Here is a 21,972-nt window from a genome sequence, read left to right as displayed (position 1 = left end):
CCTCTCCTCCCGTCCGGCTGGTCTTATGATCAGTCGAGTCACGTCTCTCCGCTCATCCGTGTCTTTCTGGGTCTCGCTCGCAGCTGCGGGCTGGTATTGAATTCAGATGTGGTCCGTTTTCCCGGTCGGCTCGCGCTCTTCCCTTCAGTTGCCACAGGTGGAAATGCTGTTATCAATACCGCTGTTCGGGTCCGCCTCCAGGCCAGTCACTCCCATCGATGATTTAAGGTGCCCCGGTCCCCTCTCTCACCTCTCCTCCCGCGAGGTGATAATTGATCGTCTGGGTCACTGTGGTATTTCGATATTGATACCTCGATTGATGACATCGCTCAGGGACGGGGTTCGGTATTGACAAGCTGAAAGTGAGACAGACGCATGGATGGATGAGCGAGTTCCGGGTGTGGAGGACCGGAGCGGCGTGACGGAGACCTTGGTCAAGTTCTCCTCAGCAGTACGAATATTTTCCGTGCCTAAAATGCGAACTCCGTGTACACTTTTGAATGAGAAACAAGACAAATAAGAATAGTTCTAACAGCTTAATTGTCTTTGTTGGAGAAGTCATGCCTGACTGTGTCTATACATAATAATATGGTAATCAAACCGTTAACTAGAAACGATCTGACATTGTGCTGAGGTCACTGGGTAGATGGGCCTACGGGTGACCGGCTGCATTCGGGACATGGTTTAGACTGAAGGGCTGGTGCCCTAATGTACATTCTCCCTATTGTGTTTCCTCAAGTGGAGTGAAATTCAAATAATTAACGTATGAGCAACGCGTGCTTGTTTTTTGCTTGATTAATTATGCCGTTTAATTCTTGATCCACCTCGCGCTTCGCCGTAATTTCCCCACGGTCTCCGCTTCTGTTTCTTCTCTCGCGCTGCTTTTTTTCATTCCGAAATGAATAACGGATCCGACGGTCTCTGGCCCCCACGGGGAGCTCGGTGAAAGAACGGATGAGCTGACCGATCATGAGAGACTTGAATCTATACCGGAGCCGACAGATAAGAAGCGGAGAATGAAAGGCGTCTGTGATTCGCGCGAACATCCCGTCAAACATCAAAAACACTTTCCTGTTACTTTCAGAGTTGTCGAGGAGCCTGTGAAGGTTGAGTATACCCTCAACCTTAATCCTGATAATCCACAAACTTCAGACACCAGGATGTTCATTCTGTCTATTCTTCTCCCATACAAATTATATAGGGCTTTTTTTAGCGTAAAATTGTATAACATCTGCATTTATTTGTATATATTCTTGCTTATCTCTCTTCCACTGTGGAGAGCAGGTGGGATGCCCCGTAGAGCAGATCAAGCAGTGTTTAACCAGGTTGATGTGTGTGGGAGAGAGGGAAGGTCGGAAGTGTCTCAGGTGTCAGTCTGGCCCAGCACACCTCACCCAGCCTGCTGACAGGAGCAGGTTCATCTCTCTCTCTCTCTCTCTCTCTCTCTCTCTCTCTCTCTCTCTCGTCTCTCTCTCTCTCTCTCTCTCTCTCTCTCTCTCTCTCTCTCTCTCTCTCTCTCTCTCTCTCTCTGTCTCTCTCTCTCACTCTCTCTCTCCGTCTTTCCTTCTCTTCTTTCTCCCTCCCGATCACTCTCCATCCATCTCACCCCAGTCCTCCCCTCTCACCCCCACCTCCTTCCTCCAGCCCCTCTCTTTCTCCGCCCCCCTCCCCCCCCCTACCTCCCTCCCCCTACCTCCCTCCCCCTGCCTCCCCCCTGGGTATTGAGTTCAGATCTAGGCCTGTGAGCTCCAAAGCCTACTCTAATCCTCAACATCGATCGCCCTGAGAATTTCCTCCATTGCACAGCAGGCCCCCTCTCTCTGCAGCACACACTCCCACTCCCCTACCCATCTCCGCTGCTCGTAATGGGCAGAAGGGTGGCGAGACTGAGAGAGGGAGAGAAAGAGTGTGAGAGAGACAGAATGTGTCTGAGAAAAAGCGAGTTTGAAAGACAGAAAGAAATGCTTCAGTATTGGACAAGGACACATTCATCCTGTTATATTAGACCTTTTCCGCTCGGCTCGACTTTCATCTGCTCTGCTCTAGTCTGGTCTTGTTCAGTCTAGTCTGGTCTGGTCTAGATTAGTCTGGTCTGGTCTGGCCTAGTTTAGTCTGGTCTGGTCTGGCCTAGTTTAGTCTGGTCTAGTTTAGTGTAGTGTGATATGTTATTTTTTGTTTTGCTCTGTTCTGCTTTACCCTGTTCACTAGGTGTGGTTAGTTACAGAAGTGTGGCTAGCTGCCATCTCTAGTCATGACTACAACCAGGATCCTTCTTACCAGGATTAATGACTAATGTCTGATTATAAACAGGATTAATGACTAATGTAAGATTATAACCAGGATCGGTTAATAATCACTGTTCACTCTCTCTCATTTTTTCTTTACTCTCTACTCTCCCTTTTCTCTTTCTCACCTACATATCTCCCTCCCTCCCTCCCTCCCTCCCTCCCTCCCTCCCTCCCTCCCTCCCTCCCTCCCTCCCTCCCTCCCTCCCTCTCTTTATTAATTTATTGGGTTGTTATTCTCCTCCCAGACTCTGCTAATGAAGGCTGGATGCAGATGAGGGCGAAGGTCATTGCCGTAGCGATCGACCCTGGTGCCCCACAGCATGGCACTCTGACTGGCATGGGTCCGTGGCAGCTGTCAATCAAACACATACACACACACACTCAATCAAACACACACTTTCTCTGTCTTCCTTACACACACACACCTGCATACCCACAGTTAGGTAGCATGAGTAAGTTATATGGTATAATGATGCACACACATACAGGCATGTGTTTTTTTAAAGATACATGGCTGCACACACAAATACACACACAGAAAAGAGAAAATGTGTTTTCGTGTTAGAATATTTGTGTGTGTGTTGATGTTAGTTAGTGTATTGTGATGACACCTGGCTGCCAGGCTGTGCCCTTCTGTCCTATCCTGCCCCACCCTGCCCCTCCTGCCCCACCCTGCCCCTCCTGCCCCACCCTGCCCCTCCTGCCCCACCCTGCCCCTCCCTGCCCCTCCTGCCCCATCCTGCCCCACCCTGCCCCTCCTGCCCCACCCTGCCCCTCCTGCCCCACTCCACCCTGCCCCACCCTGCCCCTCCTGCCCCACCCTGCCCAACCTTTCCCCACCCTGCCCCTCCTGCCCCACCCTGCCCCACCCTGCCCCTCATGCCCCACCCTGCCCCTCCTGCCCCACTCCACCCTGCCCCTCCTGCCCCACCTTGCCCCATCCTGCCCCTCCTGCCCCACCCTGCCCCACCTTGCCCCCTACTTCACAATCCCCCACCCAGTCCCACCTTAATGTCCCATACTGGCCACCGTACCTCAGCACTCAATGGGTGTGTGTCAGTGTGCGTGTGCACACACATGGACACACACACACGCTTGGACACACACACGTCTCTATTAGCAGTTATACCATGCTTGCCATGCACCCTTCCTCGTAACTATGCAAAGCAGGGGTCCTGTCAGTCAGTCGCCACAGTGACACGGAGCTCCACCTCCACAATTAGAGCTGACAGGGCGGGATTAGGGGGGGGGGCGGGCCCCCGTCGACCTGCCGACCTGTCAATCACGCGCCGGGCATCCGCACGCCTGTTTACTGTCAGATCCCATCTCTGTCTGTCAGACGCCCCGGCAACCGTCGCCGAGGGAGGAGGAGGAGGAGGGGAGGTGGGGAGAGAGGAGGAAGGGGTGGAGGAGAGGAGGAGATCTGATCAGAATTAACTATGCTTCTCCCCACAGACTGGCCCGTGCTTTTAATTCATGAAAGGACGAAGAGGATGGTGGGAAGGCAGAAGAAGAGGAATGGAGAGAAGGAGGGGGAGGGAGGGGATGAGGGTGGAGAGCATTTAAAACCCTGTGCAGGATCTTCTTTAGAACTTTCAGAGTGATGTTTCCCTCTCGCCCTTTCTGACAATCACTCTTTCCCTTCCGTCTTTCTTTATCTCCTCCCTCCCCCCACCTCTCTCTCTCTCTCTCTCTCTCTCTCTCTCTCTCTCTCTCTCTTTCTGTCTCTCTCTTTCTCTTTCCCCATCAACTATCTGCCCTGTGAGAAAAGAAAAGACCTGATTGTAAATTCTAAGTTATTTTCCTGATTTTCTTACCCAGGCTGCATGTGCAAATGTGTGTGTGCGTCTATCTTTGTGTCCTGATATATGGGTTTTTAGCTACACTGTGCATACACACCTATGCAAACACATTTGTTTGTGTGTGTGTGTGCACCAACCATAATAAGGGTTTTAATCTTCGCCACACACAATATGTGTATGCTAATGTCTTTGATTTGTGTGTGTGTGTGTGTGTCTGCTCCCTGACCCCAGTCCCTGGTGTGTGTGTCTGTCCTCTGAACTCCGGGTCTCCAGTGACGGAACCCCTCGGCCCCCAGCGCCCCAGCTCTAATCCCCCAGCAGAGGACTGCTTTGCTGGGGCAGAGAGGGGGTCCAGGAGAGGGGGCGGGAATCTGGAGGTGGAGGGGAGAGGTGGGGAGCTAATGGGGGTGCTGAGGCGAGGCTGGGCCAGCGGGTTTGTGTGCGTGTGTGTGTGTGTGTGTGTGGGGTCCTTGGAGGGTAGGCGAGGGGATGTTGAGAGGAAGGAGGGGGAGCAGCATTACAGGGGGGTTGTACAGTGTCAACTCTCCAGATGGAGAGGTGGAAGCAGGTAGAAGAGAAGGATTAGAGAGGGAGGGAAGAACAAGGAGGAATTTTAGTATAGGCAAAGGCTCACACGCATGCACACACACACACACACACGCACACACACACACACACATGCACACACACACAAACACATGCACACACCCACAGGCACAGAGATGGATGCCCTTTTTAATTCCTAGTGCACATGCAGGTACCTAGTACACATCATCTGTTGAGGACAGGTGTGTGTTTACTCCAATAGGTGTGCTGTGCATCAGTCAGAACCACACAGCAGAAGACAAGCCATCACACACTGACGGATGCATTTGCATGGTTCATATTGACAGTGCTTATGTTGCTAGTGGGTGTGTGTGAGCGTGTGTGTGCGTGTGTGTGCGTGTGTGTGTGCATGCACGCGTAACACAATTAGAGCCCTGTTCCCTAGGTCAGTCTGATGGTTTGTGGTAATTCAATATGTAGACAAACAATTATTTTTCACAATAGGGTCCTTGACTGGGTCGTTTGAGTCAATAAAAGAAAAATAAGACATCTTCATTTCCAGTTTCTCCATTTTCTTTCTCTCTTTTCTATTATTTGTATTTGATTCAATCTCAATGTCATGTAAGGACAATATGACCAGTCACCTGTGTTGTGGAGATGGAGATGACGGTATAACTCAATTTCTTACAGAACAAATTCATACAGATTCAACTAATGATTGAAGCTGCTCACCCAAGGGAAGGAGAGGAACAGACAGAGAACTGGAACGGAAGGGAGAGAGATAGAGAAAGATAGAAAAAGAGAGACAATGAAGGAGGGATTGAGGGAAATGGAGAAAGACAAGAGAGGAAGAGAGAGAGAAAAGAAATATATATATATAGAGAGAGAGAGACAGAGAGAGAGAGAGAGAGAGAGATCCAGGGGCAGTGTGGTCCATGGCCGCTAGCTGGCTGCAGGTAACTAATGCTGACACAGGGAGCGATTGCTTGGGGAAGTTGTCATCCATCATGATTTCAGATGGACTCACGACAGCGCTCGTTTCTGGGGTTATGGTCAGGGGCTGAGGAAGAGGTGTGGTTTAGACTGCTGGTGGACAGTGTGGTTGTGTTTGTTTGTCTGTGATGAGAGAAGAGGGGGGGCAAGGAGAGGATATTTTCTCTCTGTGTGTGTGTATCCATGTCTGTCTGTGTGTGTATACATGTCTGTCTGTGTGTGTATCCATGTGTGTGCGTGTGTGTGTGTGTGTGTATACATGTCTGTCTGTGTGTGTATACATGTCTGTGTGTGTGTGTGATTCTGGCCAGCTTCAATACCTAACTCCAGCAATGTTTTCTGGATTCACACAGTGTCCAGCAGAATGTGTGTGCATTCATATTCATGCACACACACAAACACACACACACACACACACACACACATATTGTATTGATGGCTGTAGGCCCCTCTAATGTTCTAAGAGCCTTCCTATGGTAAAGGTTACTGCTAACCCTATCTATCACATCTAACATCTCTCTGGAGACACTCCTGTGGTGTGGGTGTATGTGTGGACCATTGGCGTGTTTGTGTGTCCTCGCCCATGTCTGTGTGTCTGTGTGTACATGTGTCTTCATGGGGGGGAGCGGGGGGGGAATGGGGGGGGGGGGGGAATGGGGGTTCTGGGATGTGGCAGGGGGGAGTCTTGTGAAGGGGAGGGGGTGGTCAGTATCTTCTGGCGGGGGAGTGTCAGTGTGTCTCTTAGAGGGGGGGTGGAGGGTGGGGGGGTGGAGGCTGGGGGGGGGGGGGTGGAGGCTGGGGGGGGGGTGGAGGGTGGGGGGGGTGGAGGGTGGGGGTGTCTTATGGGGAGAGAATGGTAGATGCTCTATCACGCTAAGAACAAGGTAATTAATCTATTGAAGATGCCTGATTGCAGTTGACTTTGGGAATACTGACCAGACCATGCAGAAGAAGAGCGAGAGGGGGGATGGAGAGAGGGGGGATGGAGGGGGCAGGGAAGCGAGAGAAAGGGGGATGGGACAATAAGGGGAGAATGAGAGATGGTAAAGAGGGGTGTAGGGGGATGCGTACAAGTAGAAAGGTGGTAAGGAAATGAAAGATTGATTATGATAATAAGAGTAGTCATAGGGAAAGATAGGTGAAGATGGAGGAAGTGAGGGAGAGACAAAGGAAGAGAGAGACGGAGAAATTTGTCCGCCCCCCTAAAGTGAGTCTAATCACTGCAGTGTGTTTGTATAAATGCCTGTCTCTCATTTTCCAACACTAATATGCTTTTAAGACTCTACTAGACTGAGGTTGGTGGCTCTGTTTAATGGAATAATAATCAGCTTGAATGCCTTCTGTCTGTGTGTGTGTGTGTGTGTGTGGGTCTGTGTGTGTGTGTGGGTCTGTGTGTGTCTTGTGTGTGTGTGTATCTGTGTGTGTGTCTGTGTGTGTGTCTGCCTACGGGCGTGTAGCTGCTGCATCATGTATGGTGGCTGAGAGTCATACCGAAACCAAGTTGATCAGATCTAATGTTCACTGTTTGTGTGGTTTGTAAAAAGGTGTCAAGATTTGTGAACTTACCCACTGCAGACCAAATCTACCTACGGGTACAAATAAAGTAACCTGAACCTGAAGTGTGTGTGTGTGTGTGTGGGGTGGTGTGTTAGTATGTGTAATACATACTGTCCCTTTTGACACTGCACTCGCACACAGATACACACACTCAGACATCATGTCGTATGATTTGTCCATGCATTGCCAACTAACAAGCCGCAGACAGACAGACAGACGAGCAGGCAAGAGGTTTGAGTGAGAAGACCTGAGAAGAACAATAACTGGATAGAAAGAGAAATATAGAGAGAAAAAGAATGAGAGACAAAGAAAGAAGAAGAGAAAATAAGAGAGAGAGAAAGATAGAAAGACAGGAAGATAAAGAGTTGCAGCTAGTAGCATTAGCATTCCCAGTGCAGCCTGGCTGTCTGTTAGCCTGTGGCAGCTACAGCAGACACGCTCAGAATCCTCTACACCCTCTCTCTCTCTCCGTCCCTCTCTCTACTTCTTTTTTCTCTCTTCCTTCTTTCTCTCTCCTTCTCTCTGTTTCTCAACTTTCTTTCGTCTATCTCCCTCATCCCTCTCTCTTAACTATCTGTCTCTTTCTCTCTCCTCTCTCTTTGTCCCATTTTATCATCAAAAAGGAAAAATTTAATTTATGAAGTCACATCCTTCACAAACAAGATGTTTCTTTCATTTCTCTCATATCTCACACAAAGAGAGAGAAAGAGCTAGACTTTCAGGACAGACACTGTTTGACCTTTACACTCTTCCCTCCCACCCCCCTCCCCCTTTATCCCCTTCCCCCTATCACCCCTCCCTTTATAATCTATCCCCCATCTCATTCAGTGATAGCATGTTTGTCTGTGGTTCGGTCGCTATAGCAACAACTGTGTGTGTGTGTTTGAAGGGTTGGGGCTCAGGGGGCCAATCACAGGTCAGTCTGGTGACCTCTTCCTGTCTGTGTCACAGTAGATTGACCCCTGACCCACAAACCCCCCTCCTTTCTCTCAAAACCAAGGCTGTGTGGAAACGTCGGAGAATGGTTGTTATGAGACAAACCAGAAAAGATAGATGCGTATTTGTTTTATCGCCCAGGGCGGCCCTCAGCACAACTGGAGGCGTTTCCATTCACATCACATGGGAATTTCGTAAAAAGTAGTGTCATTTTCCCCTTGAACTTAAACGCTCAGAGACCTGCTGTTCCAGCTGTCATCTGTTATAGTATGAGACGTAACCTTGAGTCTAGTGTCTCCCCCTCCATCTCTCTCCCCTCGTCTCCCCCGTCTCCCCCTCCATGTCTCCCCCCTCGTCACCCCGTCTCCCCCTGCTGGCACGGCGACGCCTGCTTCTGAGAAATGGTTGCTGACTCCGAAGTGTGATCCATTTAGATAGTGGAGAGTTTCTCTCTCTCTCTTTCTCTCTCCCTATCTCTCTCTCTCTCTCTTTCTCTATCTCTCTCTCTCTCTCCCTCCCTCTCTCTCTCTCTCTCTGTCTCACACATACACTCACAACAACACAAAGTGAACGCACACACACACAGTACCACAGCTACACTTGGGTCTCCAAACGTAGTCGTCGGTTGACAAGTCATCTCAGATAAGCTTGATTGACAGGTAGTGAATGTTGACTACAATATGTTAGGACCTGGATCCTATGGCTTCTATGTGCTATTACATGTAAAGCACTTCACAACACCCTGTCAATACCAACTCTACAGCACATAAACAACACTACATACAATAAACATCACATTACATTATACTTTTTTATGTTTCAGATTATCTAGCAATATGTTAGAGCTCCTTTTTAAATGCCCATAGGCAACTTCCCTCAGACAGATTGTGTTGGAGTGGTGCATCGGAATTTCTCTATTGTTGATTCTGGCCTGTCCTCCCCTTTCTCTTACATTCTCCTCACTCCATCCTCCAGACTCCTGCTTCTTCCTTCTGTTTTCTTATCTGTTTTGTTCCCCTCCGTCCTAACTATTCTCTCTCTCTGTCTCTCTCTGTCTCTCTCTGTCTCTCTCTCTCTCTCTCTCTCTCTCTCTCTCTCTCTGTCTCTTTCTTCTCTCACACTCTCTCTCCTACACCGTTTCTATCGCTCTTAATCCTCTTATGTCTTTTCTCTCTCTTTCTTTTCGTCCTTTTTTCTCTCTCTTTTCTTCCTCTCTCTTTATTTCTCACTTTGTCTCTTCCTCGTTCTCTCTCCGTTTCCTCCTCCGTCTCCCTCTCTCTTTCCTTTCTCTGTCTCTTTCTCTCTCTCTCTCTCTCTCTCTCTCTCTCTCTCTATCTCTCTCTCTCTCTCTCTCATCTCTCTCTCTCTCTCTCTCTCTCTCTCTCTCTCTCTCTCTCTCTCTTCCTATCTCCCTCCCTCACTTCCTCCTTCCTCCTCTTTCCCTCTCTCCCCCTGTCTCTGTATTCTGTCGTTCTCCGGGCTGGTCTCTAGTGGATCACCATGTCGTGTCCCTCATTTATTTATAATTAGTCAGGATGCTGAGGGAATGTTAAGGTACAAGAAACTCTGTCTGGGTACAAATGGCCTGGTGTTCTTCTCTCTCTCCCCCTCACACACACACATAATACTCATGCACAATACTCGAAGGAAGTCACTCATTCCCTGCTATACGCGCTCACACACATACACACACATTCACACACATTCACACACGTGGTAAATGTTTTTATAATCATACAAAAAAGTCAATTTGGAGATTTTTCTAATCATTGAATCTGGGGATGTGTTGAAGATTTATCCCACTGCATTGTTGCTCCCCTCCAGTCTTGAATTCTATGTGTGGCACTAGAAGTGTCCACCGTGACTTATGACACAGTATGTGTTTACATCTGACTGCATTACTGTCAATCATGTCAGACAAGATTCACTGGGCATGGGTGACGAGGCTGACAGGACACAAACACGTGCACACACACACATGCACATGTGGTTCACCAGGAAGAGCTTTGTCCTTGGTGCTTGCGTGGGAGGAGGTGGTTGTACCTGAGTCCTCTCCTCTCCTTGTGATCTCTCCGTTCTTTCGTGTGCTCTATCCTCTCTCTATCCCTCTCTTCCTCTTCCCCTCTCCTCGGATCCCTTCATCCCTCCGTTCCACCCTCCTCCGCCCAAGGCAATGCCGTCCTGCAAGCTTTGATCAGCAGGCCAGGGAGGAGAGAGGGATGGGGGGAGAGGAGAGAGGGATGGGGGGAGAGGAGAGATGGTTGGGGGGAGAGGAGAGATGGTTGGGGGGAGAGGAGAGAGGGATGGGGGGGAGAGGAGACATGGTTGGGGGAGAGGAGAGAGGGATGGGGGGAGGGGAGAGAGGGATGGGGGGAGAGGAGAGAGGGATGGGGGAGGGGAGAGAGGGATGGGGGGAGAGGAGGAGAGGGATGGCGGGAGAGGACAGGGGAAGTGGGTCAGAAAGTTGTGCTGGAGACTGCAGGAGAACAAGGCTGGAATATCGAATAGGTGAGACCGAGCGATAGAGACAGGGAGGGAGAGAGAGAGAGAAAGAGAGAGGGAGAGAGACATAGATAACAGATATGTATAGAGAGAGAGGAGGAAGGAGAGACAGGGAGGGAGAGAGACAGAAAGAAGGAAAGACAGAGCGATGGGGCAATCTTGAGCGAAAGAGATATTGAAAGGAGAGATACCGACCAGAGATAGAGAGAGAGAGAGAGAGAGAGAGAGAGAGAGAGAGAGAGAGAGAGAGAGAGAGAGAGAGAGAGAGAGAGAGAGAGAGAGAGAGAGAGAGAAATGGATAACCCATGCTGGGTTAGATTGTGCTGAATGAGAAGAGAAGCAGAAGATGAAAGTGAAAGAAAGAGAAGCAACAGGAAGAGATGGAGGAGAGAAACGTGGCTGTAAGACGTGTGTGTGCGTATGTGTGTGCTCGTGTGTGCGTATGTGTGTGTGCGTATGTGTGTGTGTGCGCATGTGCGCATGTGCGTGTATGTGATTGGTGAATGAAAAAGCCCGGAACACTATAGAGGACAGATGCTGGTGTCTGTGTTTTTGTTGCTGTGTATGTATTTGTGTTTATGTGTGTGTTTTACATGTGTGTATATGTGTGTGTGTCCGTAGTTATGTTTGACTCAGACTCTTTGTATTTTTATATCATTAAGATTCATCCTACATTAATATTCAGATCAATCCATTAATATGCACTGTGTGTTTAAACCTCTCCTGATGTCGTCAGCCCACTGGGGACGGGAGCGGGGCAAGGAGGAGGCTGGGGGGAGGGAGGGAGGGGGAGAGGGTGGAGACGGGGAAGGCAAGGGGAACGGGAGGAGAGGAGAGTTGGGGGAGGGAGGGCAGTGGAGAGGGGGAACAGGGGTAGAGGAGGAAAGCAGAGGGGAGGGAGGGCAAAACGCTGGGGGAGAAGGAAGGGGGGGGTTACAGCTGGCGAAAAGAGTAGGAAGGGCAGGAAGAGAGGGATGAGTGGGGCAAAGAAGAAGAGAATGGAAGGATGGAAGGATGGATGGAAGGAGAAATGTAGCATGGGTGGAGCAGGGAAGGAGGGGGGAGATACATTGGGGTTGGGTGCAGGGTTCTTCCACAGGGGACTGTCTGGGTGAGAGGGTTGAGAGGGGGAAGAAATTTAAGAAGTGGGGTGGGGGGGCAGGAGTTGGTGGTTTTGGAGTAATTGGACTAGGGGGAGTTTAACCATACGCTAATAGACACATGCATATGCACCAGCATTGAAACACATACACACACATACTTTACACACACATACCTTACACACACACACACAAACCTCACACATCCATACACATACACACATGCATTTAGTCAGTATCTGACACAGTCAAGCACATAAGAGTACAGTGAATGAAAGTGGTAATTACAGGTAATACTGCAGGGGAGAGAGAGAAGAACAGGGTATACAGGTCACTCCTGATTGGAGGAGAGGTGAAGAGAGAGAAGAGGCATTAAGACCACGAGAAAGAAAGGTACAAAAGAGAGAGAGACAGTTGACTTCTAACCAAGCCAAGTACCAAACTACATAACTGCATGTTGTCCCAGACTGTCATGCAATTATCTTAAAAGCTTCTTCTCATATTATACACATTTACTCACCATCTCATGTAGGGTAAAACATAGAAATGTAATCATTAGTTCAGTTAAATGTGCTTTGACGTATGCCCTGGTATGTCTGTTGCCACGTCACCTAGTTAGCATCGAGCAACCAACTTTTTTTCATTACTGTAATTAACTGCTTTGTTTAATTTTATTTAATATGGATAAGATAAGAGCGTCTGCTAAATAACTAAATGACTAAATGTTTAATTTTACTGTGTGTCACTTTGGTGTCACTGAGTCAACGACTGAAGGATGCCATCTTGGGAAAAGGTGTCTACATAGAGAGGGAGAGTGCAGGAGCAATAGAGGGGGGCAGATATAGTTTAATGGTTAGAGCACTTGACCTCTGATCAAGAAGTTGCCGTTTCAAATATTGTACTGCACATCACTTTGAGTAAAAGTGGCTGCTATATGAATACATCAATGAATATTTACGTTTGTACGTAAGTAGATAACATGCTTTGCATTAGATAATATTACACATGAAATGTTTCGTACTGTCAGTCATCAACTCCGTCCAGAGTGAGTTGAGGTGATGTTGGAGAGATGTTGGAGGGGATGTTAGAGTGATGTTAAGGTGATGTGGAGATGATGCTGGTGTGATAAGGGGGGGGATGTTACTGTAAGGAGGCGTGGCTCTGGCTGAGATTGTGTCACACAAAACACACACTTCATTCTAGAAGGAAGCCTTGGGAAGACTTCGAGGACAAAATCGGACACTCTCTCTTTCAGCCTCTCTCTCTCTTTCAGCCTCTCTCTCTCTTTCAGTCTCTCTCTCTCTTTCAGCCTCTCTCTCTCTTTCAGTCTCTCTCTCTCTTTCAGCCTCTCTCTCTCTTTCAGTCTCTCTCTCTCTTTCAGCCTCTCTCTCTCTTTCAGCCTCTCTCTCTCTTTCAGCCTCTCTCTCTCTTTCAGCCTCTCTCTGTCTTTCAGCCTCTCTCTCTCTTTCAGCTTCTCTCTCTCTTTCAGCCTCTCTCTCTCTTTCAGCCTCTCTCTCTCTTCAATTCTGTCAGAGTTCTTCCTCCCTAATGCAGATACAGAGATATTTCTCTGAAGACAAGACGTACACACACACACACACACACAGAAACCGCCAGAAGGCCCAAGGCTATTTCTAAGGGAACTGTTGTGGTGACTCTGCTGTCATGTCAGCTGTTTTAACAGCAGAGGAGTGAGTGTGTGCATGGTTGTTTCTGGGTGTATGTGTGCTTTGGGGACTGGGGTGTACCAGGGTCTTTGAGGATATCCCTCTCCCTTTAAAACCCTACCAGACAATTATCCAAGAACACAAGAAAGAAAGAGAGAGAGAGATGTGAAGAGAGAGAGCGCAGCAGACATAGAGGGGGACACACAGAGGGAGAGAGAGAGACAGACTGAGTGGAAACAAAAAGAGAGAGACAGAGAGAGACAGAAAGAGGAAACCTAAAGTGTCTTCATTTGTCCGAACTTCTCACAGCCCCCCCCCCCCCCACACACACACACACACACACACACACACACACACCCACACACAACATCAGCTCCCCACTTCTCTCCTGTCCCATGCCTCCCCACAACGTTGGTCCATTTTCAGCCTGGTGTAATCTGCAACGCTACTTAACTGAATTTATGTCTACCTCACTGCATTAACTTCAGCTACTCCTCTCCATGTTGTTGCACTTCTGTGTACTGAAAGAGGTTGAGAGAGAGGGGGGGGGAAGAGACAGAGAGACATAGTGAGAAAGACACAGAGAGAGAGAGAGAGAGAGAGAGAGAGATGAGTGGGAGAGGGAGAGGGAGAGGGAGAGATTTGAAACCCAGACCACGGAGTAGACAGCCTATCAGTATTCAGTGGAGAGAGTGAGTGATGGAGGGAGAGAGAGGGAGACGGAGGGAGAAAAAAAGAAAAGGGGGGGGTTGATGTATCAATATTCTGAGTAGTGTTTGAGGGCAAGGGAACAAACAGAGGAGAGGGGGGAGGGAGGGAGAGGGGGGAGGGTGGCAGGAGAGTACTTGAGTGAGTCTCTGAATGTGATTATTTGTTCATAAATGCACACGCATGTGTACTTATGTGAATGTCGGTATGTACTGTATGTATGTATGTACGTGTGTGTGTATATTGGTAAATGTGTATACTTGTGTGTACAATTGTGTGTATGCGTGTGCGGTTATACAGGCATGTGTGGATCTTTGTAGGACAGAGTGTGTGTTGTGTGTGTTTCTGGGATAGCGTATCTGTGAGTAAGGTGTGTTTTTTATGGGGGGTGTGTGTGTTTGTTGTGGCGTGTATACCAGACCAGTGATGTAGTTTACAATACGTTTAGATGTGATGGAATCTCCCACTTGTTTCAGTCACACAATTCCCCCTCCTCCCTCTCTCCCTCTCTCTCTCACTCTCTCTCTCTTCTCTGTCTTTTACTCTGCTTGCTAATCAGCATTTGAAAGGCAGCTTTGACAGTGAGAAAGAAACTGAGGGGCAGAGAGGAGGAGGGTGAGGGCTAAACGGAATCCAGAGACACAGAGAGAGACAGAGAGAGAGAGACAGAGAGAGAGAGACAGAGAGAGAGAGAGAGAGAGAGAGAGAGAGAGAGAGAGAGAGAGAGAGAGAGAGGGGTGGGGGGAGAGAGGGTTGTACAAGCATGCCTTTTATATTTACTTGCGACTGAGAGGAGGGAGAGAGAGAGAAAACGAGAAAGAGAAAAAGAGAGAGACAACTGGTGTGGTAAGGTTTTCCCAGGAGGAAATGAATCTCTGCATGGGGATTGAGTGAGACAGAGAGAGAGAGAGAGATAGAGAGAGAGAGAGAGAGAGAGAGAGAGGGAAGGAGCATGCCGGCCGGAGAGGAAGCGATAGAGAGAGAGAGAAGGAGAGGAGAGAGACTCTCACACGGTCTGTTTCCTAATCCTAGTCCATCTGCAGGCTAGCGACGACAGCCTCCACAGAGTGGTAGCGGAGTGAGCCTCAGAGCCCAGGAGCACACACACACTCACACACACACACGCAGGCGTGTGCTCTCCCCCTCACACACACACACACTCCTGCAGCGGGAAGTGTCAGCGAGTCTTCCAGTGTGTCCAGAGCTTTTTGAGAGCGAGAGGATTGTTGTGCCTACTCTCCAGCCTCCAGCCTTCAGTGGTGACTTGTTTTCCCAGTTGGAAAGCAGAGACCACTTTCAGGGGCGCGGGGTCTCGAAGAGGAGGAAGAGGGGGAAGGTGAGGAGGAGGAACAGAAGAGACAGCGTGTGAACAGGCAGCTGAGAACTCAAAGCTGGAAATGCCCGTCAGGTAAGTTGGAACTTTTTGACAGTATGCACACACACACATGCACATCCTTTGTAAACAGACTCACACACAGTCACACACACTCTCTATCTCTCTCTCACACACACACACACACACGCGCGTTTACATCATTTGTGAACAGATTTACACACATACACACACCATGTCAGCAAAGTTGTGCGTGTCCCTACGGAATGATTCCAGATCTCAGATGTTCAGTTATGATTACACTGAAGTTTTAAAAGTAATACCTGTTTAAAACTGTAATTTCTTCATGGAAAATGTACTTTTCTAGAATGTAAAAAAGGGTTAGCTCAGCAAATTAGGACAATTTCAGGGTTAAACACATAATCATATTGGCCCTTTCATATTTATAGAACAATGTGTCCCTGGATTTGTTTTTAAAACATAAGCTTTTAAAATAAAGAAATGTTCAGGTGATATTTTATTCAGTTAATTGTAACTTTTTAATTTACATACAGTACTGTTCATGCCCAAATCATAGTTTATTTGTACACAAACATTCACTTGTCTATGAGCGTATGTGAGTATGTGTGTGTTGGATTTTATTCCAGTTACAGAGGTTGCATGTGTTTGCATGTGTGTGTGCGCTCGTGTGTGTGTGGAAGGAAACCAGACATCCACATTTCAGTTTTATTTTCACAGATGTTCTCATTTCACAGATAGACAAAGCAGACTGACAAGCCGTTTGTTACAAGCGACTGTCTATCACGTTTTGCACAGTAGAATAACCAAGCATGGTTTACGTAAATGACAGCGGTGGGACATGCGTCTATTCACAGGAACTGAGTCGGATGGTACCAGTCATTGGAAGTTTGTTCCAGTCAGAATGTTCACAGCAGAATGTTTGGTCAGTTCAGAATGACACGTATGTGTGACGGTCTATTTGAGACCAGGTGCTCTCTCTCTCAGGTAGTATGTACATTACAGTACAATTGTGAAAATGTATATACAAAATGTATGTAGCTTTTTAATTTATCTCATTACTTTGGTGAAATATTTTTCTTTCTATTTATCAATGTAAAGCTGTCTGACGGACAGGTTGTCACAAGGACTGTACTGTATATTGTCTACACAGCTAGAAGGTTTAATTGGGCTTAAAAATACTACTAATACACTTTGAGTGTCTGTAGAAGCGTCAAAACTGAACATAAATTTACACACGGTACCTATGTGTGTGTGATTGAGTGTGAAGAGTGTGTGTTTGTGTGTATGAGTATGTGTGTATTTATGTGTGTGTGTATGTATGTGTGTTTGAATACACAAGACACCTCTTGTTTGTTTCCACTAATTGAGTGTCTGATGTAACTGTTCCACGGACCAACACACTCCACAACCCCACACAGAGCACAGTGTAGTGCAAGATCACACGCACAAACACACACACACACCACACGCAAACCCACACACACGCACACCACACGCAAACCCACACACACGCACACCACACGCAAACCCACACACACCACACGCAAACCCACACACACGCACACCACACGCAAACCCACACACACACACACCACACGCAAACCCACACACACGCATTGTATTGTGGTGATTGTCTGTCTGGACATCACCTTATTTACTGTATATCATCTTGACTGGATTGTTTTGCGTAAAGGGGCACCTTATCAATACTAGATTTTTTAGAAATTAATTAAACATTGATCAAGTTTAGTACGTTGTTTGGTGAATTGTATATTGTGTCCTTACCGTTAAGTATGTGGTCTAGTACTTCATTTACAGTAATATATAGTTTAGTATATTGTTTATTTTGATACAGTCAGTACAGACTCTACTGTAGATGTTCTCTCCATGCTGTGTCTACTAAACAACCTTGACAGTGTACTCAACACCCTGTCTAGAGACCCACTCGCTGCGTCTGAATGATACCAGGCACCAGAGACCACTTGCATTGCAAGACTTTTAAACATATTCACATGGTTACAGACAGGTCTTTCAGATCGCGTGAGAGAGGAAGTGTGTGTGTGTGTGTGTTTGAGAGCGAGAGATACAAACTTGTTCACATGGTTACAGAGACAAGGTCTATAATACTGTGCGTGAGAAGAGGTGTTGTGTGGGTGTGTTTGAGAATGAGAGATCCATGTACATATAGACAGAGAAAGAGAATTAATACCTGGCAAGGTAACATATTGATGTTGATTACCAGAAGTGGATATTAGCATCTACTGCAGAGATCTCAAATAATCTGGTCTGGATTACCAGACCTGAGAGATATCATTAGAATGATCCAGAGACAGAGTATAGACAGCGTTGACTCAAAGATGGTCAAAAGATGACATGCCCACCGGCACTCACAGGTAGCCAGACCACACACACACACACGGGCGCGACGTGTGTTTGGGACATTGACGGACAGTGTGTGCGTGTGTGTGACAGAGGGTGTCAGCTGGGTGTCAGAGAGAAGTGTTTAGTGTCACACTCTGCTGACCTGATCCTCGCCCAGTCTGTCCTCTCTGGACCTCTGTGCCTTCTTACATAAGGCCTGCTGTCACTCTCTCTCTCACACACACACACACACACAATCACAGACTTATTCTGAATAGTCAGGAATGCAAGCACATACTTTCACATACATCAAATCTGAGTTTAGTGACTTCTGTACACAATCACACTTGGCTACCACATCAAACAAACCAACAGAGAGACTGCTGGAAGAACAGACAGACCAACAGACAGACCAACAGACAGACCAACAGACAGACCAACAGACAGACCAACAGACAGACCAACTAATAGACCGACAGATAAATAGACAGACTGACTGACTAACATACAGATATACTAACAGACAGATAAACAGGCAGACTAACAGACCAAGAGATGAACAGACAGAATGACAGACAAACCGACAGACCGACCAGATAAGCATGTGCAGATGGACCATTGGCAGTACTGTGGTTCAGGGTGTGGACCCTGAACACATGACCTGAGTAGGAACACACTGTAGCAGGGCAGCAACCACAACAGGTAGTGTGCTGTTCACTCAAACACTCCTACACAAGTTACATAACCACACAACTTACATACAATATGCTGGTGTGTGTGTTGCACTGGTGTGTGTGTTAGTGTGTGTGTGAGTGTGAGTGCATGCTAGTGTATATTTGTGTGTGTGTCTTTTACAGCAGATGTGTTTGTGCTCATAATTGTTTGGAACAAATGTGTATTAGTGCTAGTAACGTGTTAAGCGAAAGTATGTGTGTGTATGACAGTAACGTGTTAAGCGAAAGTATGTGTGTGTATGACCCTGTGTGTTGCCCTGTAGTCTGTGGTCTGTGGTGTTGTGGTGTTGTGGAGGTCAGTGCTGATGTCGTTTTAGCCTGAAGGAGGACAGGGTTCACAGGCTTTCTCTGCTGGATCTCATTCTACTGTATCTATCTATCTATCTATCTATCTATCTATCTATCTATATATGTCTATCTGTCTGTCTGTTTATCTATCTATCTATCTTTCTATCTGGACAGTGATTATCGATATAAGCAATTCCCAGGCAGGGTATGTATGTATTTGTGTATGTTTGTGTGTGTGGGGTTATTTGTGTCAGTCCTGGACCAGTCAGTGGGTTGGAGGGGTGGGGGTGGGGGTGGGGGGGGGGGGTGAGGTGGGGTGGGGTTGGGGGGGGGTGGGGGTCCAGGAGGACCAAGCTTCTGCTGCTCCTCTCAGATCCTCTGTAAAACAAGACTGGGAGCAGTATTGATCACCGTAGGTGAACATTAGCAATTCTCTATGTATATCACTCCATCCATACACAACTCCATCCTCCCTATCTATCATCCTCTCTCTTCCCTCTTTCCTCACTCTACCTACTTCTGTTACAGTAACACACCTTACTGTATGTCCCTCCCCCTCACCCCCCCCCCTCTCTCTCTCTCTCTCTCTCTCTCTCTCTCTGTCTCTCTCTCTCTCTCTCCTCATCCCCCTCTCCTGTCAGTAATTAGTTAGAAACCTGTCAGCCTCCCTTTTCTCCTGCTGTCTTACATTCTAGTCATTCTTTTACATCCCTTCGTTCCCGCCTCATCATACACCCCTCCAGCCTTCCATCCTTCCCCGTCGCCGTGCCGATACCTGGGGGCGGGCGAGGTCATGCTGGTTTAATCTAACATGGTATTGATTCCATTAGATAATTAATGATCCGGTGGGGATGGGGGGAGGGTTAAAGAGAGATGTTGAGTGAGGGAGGGATGGAGAAAGGAGCTGTTTTGGATGTGAGAACAGATAGGGTGAGGAGGAGTAAGGATAGGGGTGTGGGCGGGGTGAGGGGGGCAGGGGTGAAGGGGGAGGGGGGGTGTCCTTTCCTCAGAGAGTTGGAGGGAACCTTGGAGAACGATGCTGAATCCTCAAGGTCACAGCTCTGATAGGGGGAGGAATACTGAGGAGAGAGAGGGAGAGAGGGAGGGAGAAGGAAAGAGAGAGAGAGAGAGGGCGAAGGATAAAGAGAGAGAGAGGGAGAAGGATAAAGAGAGGATGAATGAGAGAGAAGGAGAAAAAGAAAGAGGAAGAATGAAAGAGGGAGAGAAAGAGAAAGAGAGCTAAAGAGTGAGGAACAAGGGGAGAGAGAGATATGATCATGATCTCAGTGAGCTCTTGACTGCAGATGTCGATTGATTACTGGTTGACGAATCATCCATCACACATTAAATAATAATCCGGTTTTTATGTATGAGTCCAGCACAAATCTTCCCCCCCCTTACTTCCGGATCAAAGCTACACCTCCAAATCTTTACTCCAAGACCTGAAAACCAGCTGGTTTCTCTCCCAACACTGCCCTGTAGAACATCATCAGGCTTCTGATAGAACATTCATGTTTATTAATGCTATGTATTAGCTGTGTCAAGTAATGGTTTCTATTTTGTAGACAGACTAACACACATTCCAGGCATAATATAAAGGTATTTAAGTGTCGTTGACAAGGTTTTCTTTTTCACCAAAGAAATAGTTAAACTGATTCCTCTGATAAGTGGAGTTATTATTCTGTATATTCCATTCTATTTTCATCTACTTTATTCTTGAGCCAGTCAGTTATTCCTTGTTCCCTATCTAAGCCTGGTCTACCCCATCTCCACGTCTGGTTCCAGGGCTCTGGGGGGGGGGGGGGCGCGGGGGGGGGGGGGGGGGGGGGTAGAACCGGGATAGAACAGCCTTATCCCTAACTAGGGGAGTCAGGGGAGCTGGTACCATAGCATGCGTGATGCTTGACTTAAATGTGTTCATTTGCACCCTCCATGAGTGGGGTGGGGCTATGAGGGAGTTAAGGGGGAGTTTGTGTGTGTGTCTGTGTGTGTACTAACGAAGACCTGACAGCTGGAGGGTGTAATTAAAGGTCCCTGCTGAAAACAAACAGACCTGGAGCCAAGTGAAGGAACACTTCAGCGTGGCGAGTAGGGTAGAGGAGAGTAGGGAGAGGAGAGGAAGGAGGGAGGCCAGGAGAGGAAAGAGGGGGCCTAGTGTCATTGATAAGGGGTTGGGAAGTGAGGATAGGTAGGGAGAGAGAGGGAGAGGGGTGAGGAGAGAGGGGTGAGGAGAGAGGGAGAGGGGTGGGGAGAGAGGGGTGAGGAGAGAGGGGTGAGGAGAGAGGGATGAGGAGAGAGGGAGAGGGGTGGGGAGAGAGGGGTGAGGAGAGAGGGGTGAGGAGAGAGGGATGAGGAGAGAGGGATGAGGAGAGAGGGATGAGGAAAGAGGGGTGAGGAGAGAGGGATGAGGAGAGAGGGATGAGGAGAGAGGGTGATGAGAGAGGGATGAGGAGAGAGGGGTGAGGAGAGAGGGATGAGGAGAGAGGGGTGAGGAGAGAGGGGTGAGGAGAGAGGGATGAGGAGAGAGGGTGATGAGAGAAGGACAGGTCTGAGGGATGTAGAGGGAAGGACAGAAGAACAAGCAGCTTCTCAGAGTACCCAGTGAACACCTAGTACTGGGAACACACACACACATGTGGAAGGACAATCATACTACTGTATGTATGCCCATTCAAAGGTACACACAAACATCTGATGGAAATGGATACACACCTACTTTTGATGGAAATATCTTTCCCTCTCAAACACACAGTTGGAGCACACAGTCTTACATCATTCTAAATTGATGTGTTATGCCCTGCACAGTGTTCTGTGTTTGAAACATGGGTCAGTCCATTGTGACCCAGACGTGTGTTCAGGACACACCCACACCCACACACACACACACACACACCAGAGGTGACACGTTTGACATTGGTCCCCAAGTGATGGGAGGCATTAGCAGTCAAACACACATTCACACAGACACACGGCTCTGTATGAGGGACTGCATTAACGGGCGCCCAACCTGAGACAAGGTTATGAGGCAGATTGAATAATTACTCGCCAGGCCCTGTCCATTACCATCTGTGTGTGTCTGCCGAGATAGACAGACTGGGGGAGAGATAGAGGGAGGGAGATGGAGAGATAGAGAGGC

At 48.0% G+C, this 21,972-nt stretch overlaps 1 protein-coding gene across 1 annotated transcript in view; it reads right to left on the bottom strand.

The window, feature by feature from the left end:
• Positions 1–1,049: 1,049 nt before the first annotated feature.
• Positions 1,050–21,972, bottom strand: part of fxyd6 (FXYD domain containing ion transport regulator 6) — a 234,223-nt gene continuing 213,300 nt past the window's right edge. Inside the window, exon 9 of the mRNA XM_067245738.1 lies at positions 1,050–1,071. The gene's annotated coding sequence lies outside the window, so the exon portion shown is untranslated. The remainder of the gene's footprint in view (positions 1,072–21,972) is intronic.

The sequence above is a fragment of the Osmerus mordax genome, chromosome 11 (assembly GCF_038355195.1).
Source record: "Osmerus mordax isolate fOsmMor3 chromosome 11, fOsmMor3.pri, whole genome shotgun sequence".
NCBI classification, from domain to species: Eukaryota; Metazoa; Chordata; class Actinopteri; order Osmeriformes; family Osmeridae; genus Osmerus; species Osmerus mordax.
This window is presented reverse-complemented; position numbering and strand designations above follow the sequence as displayed.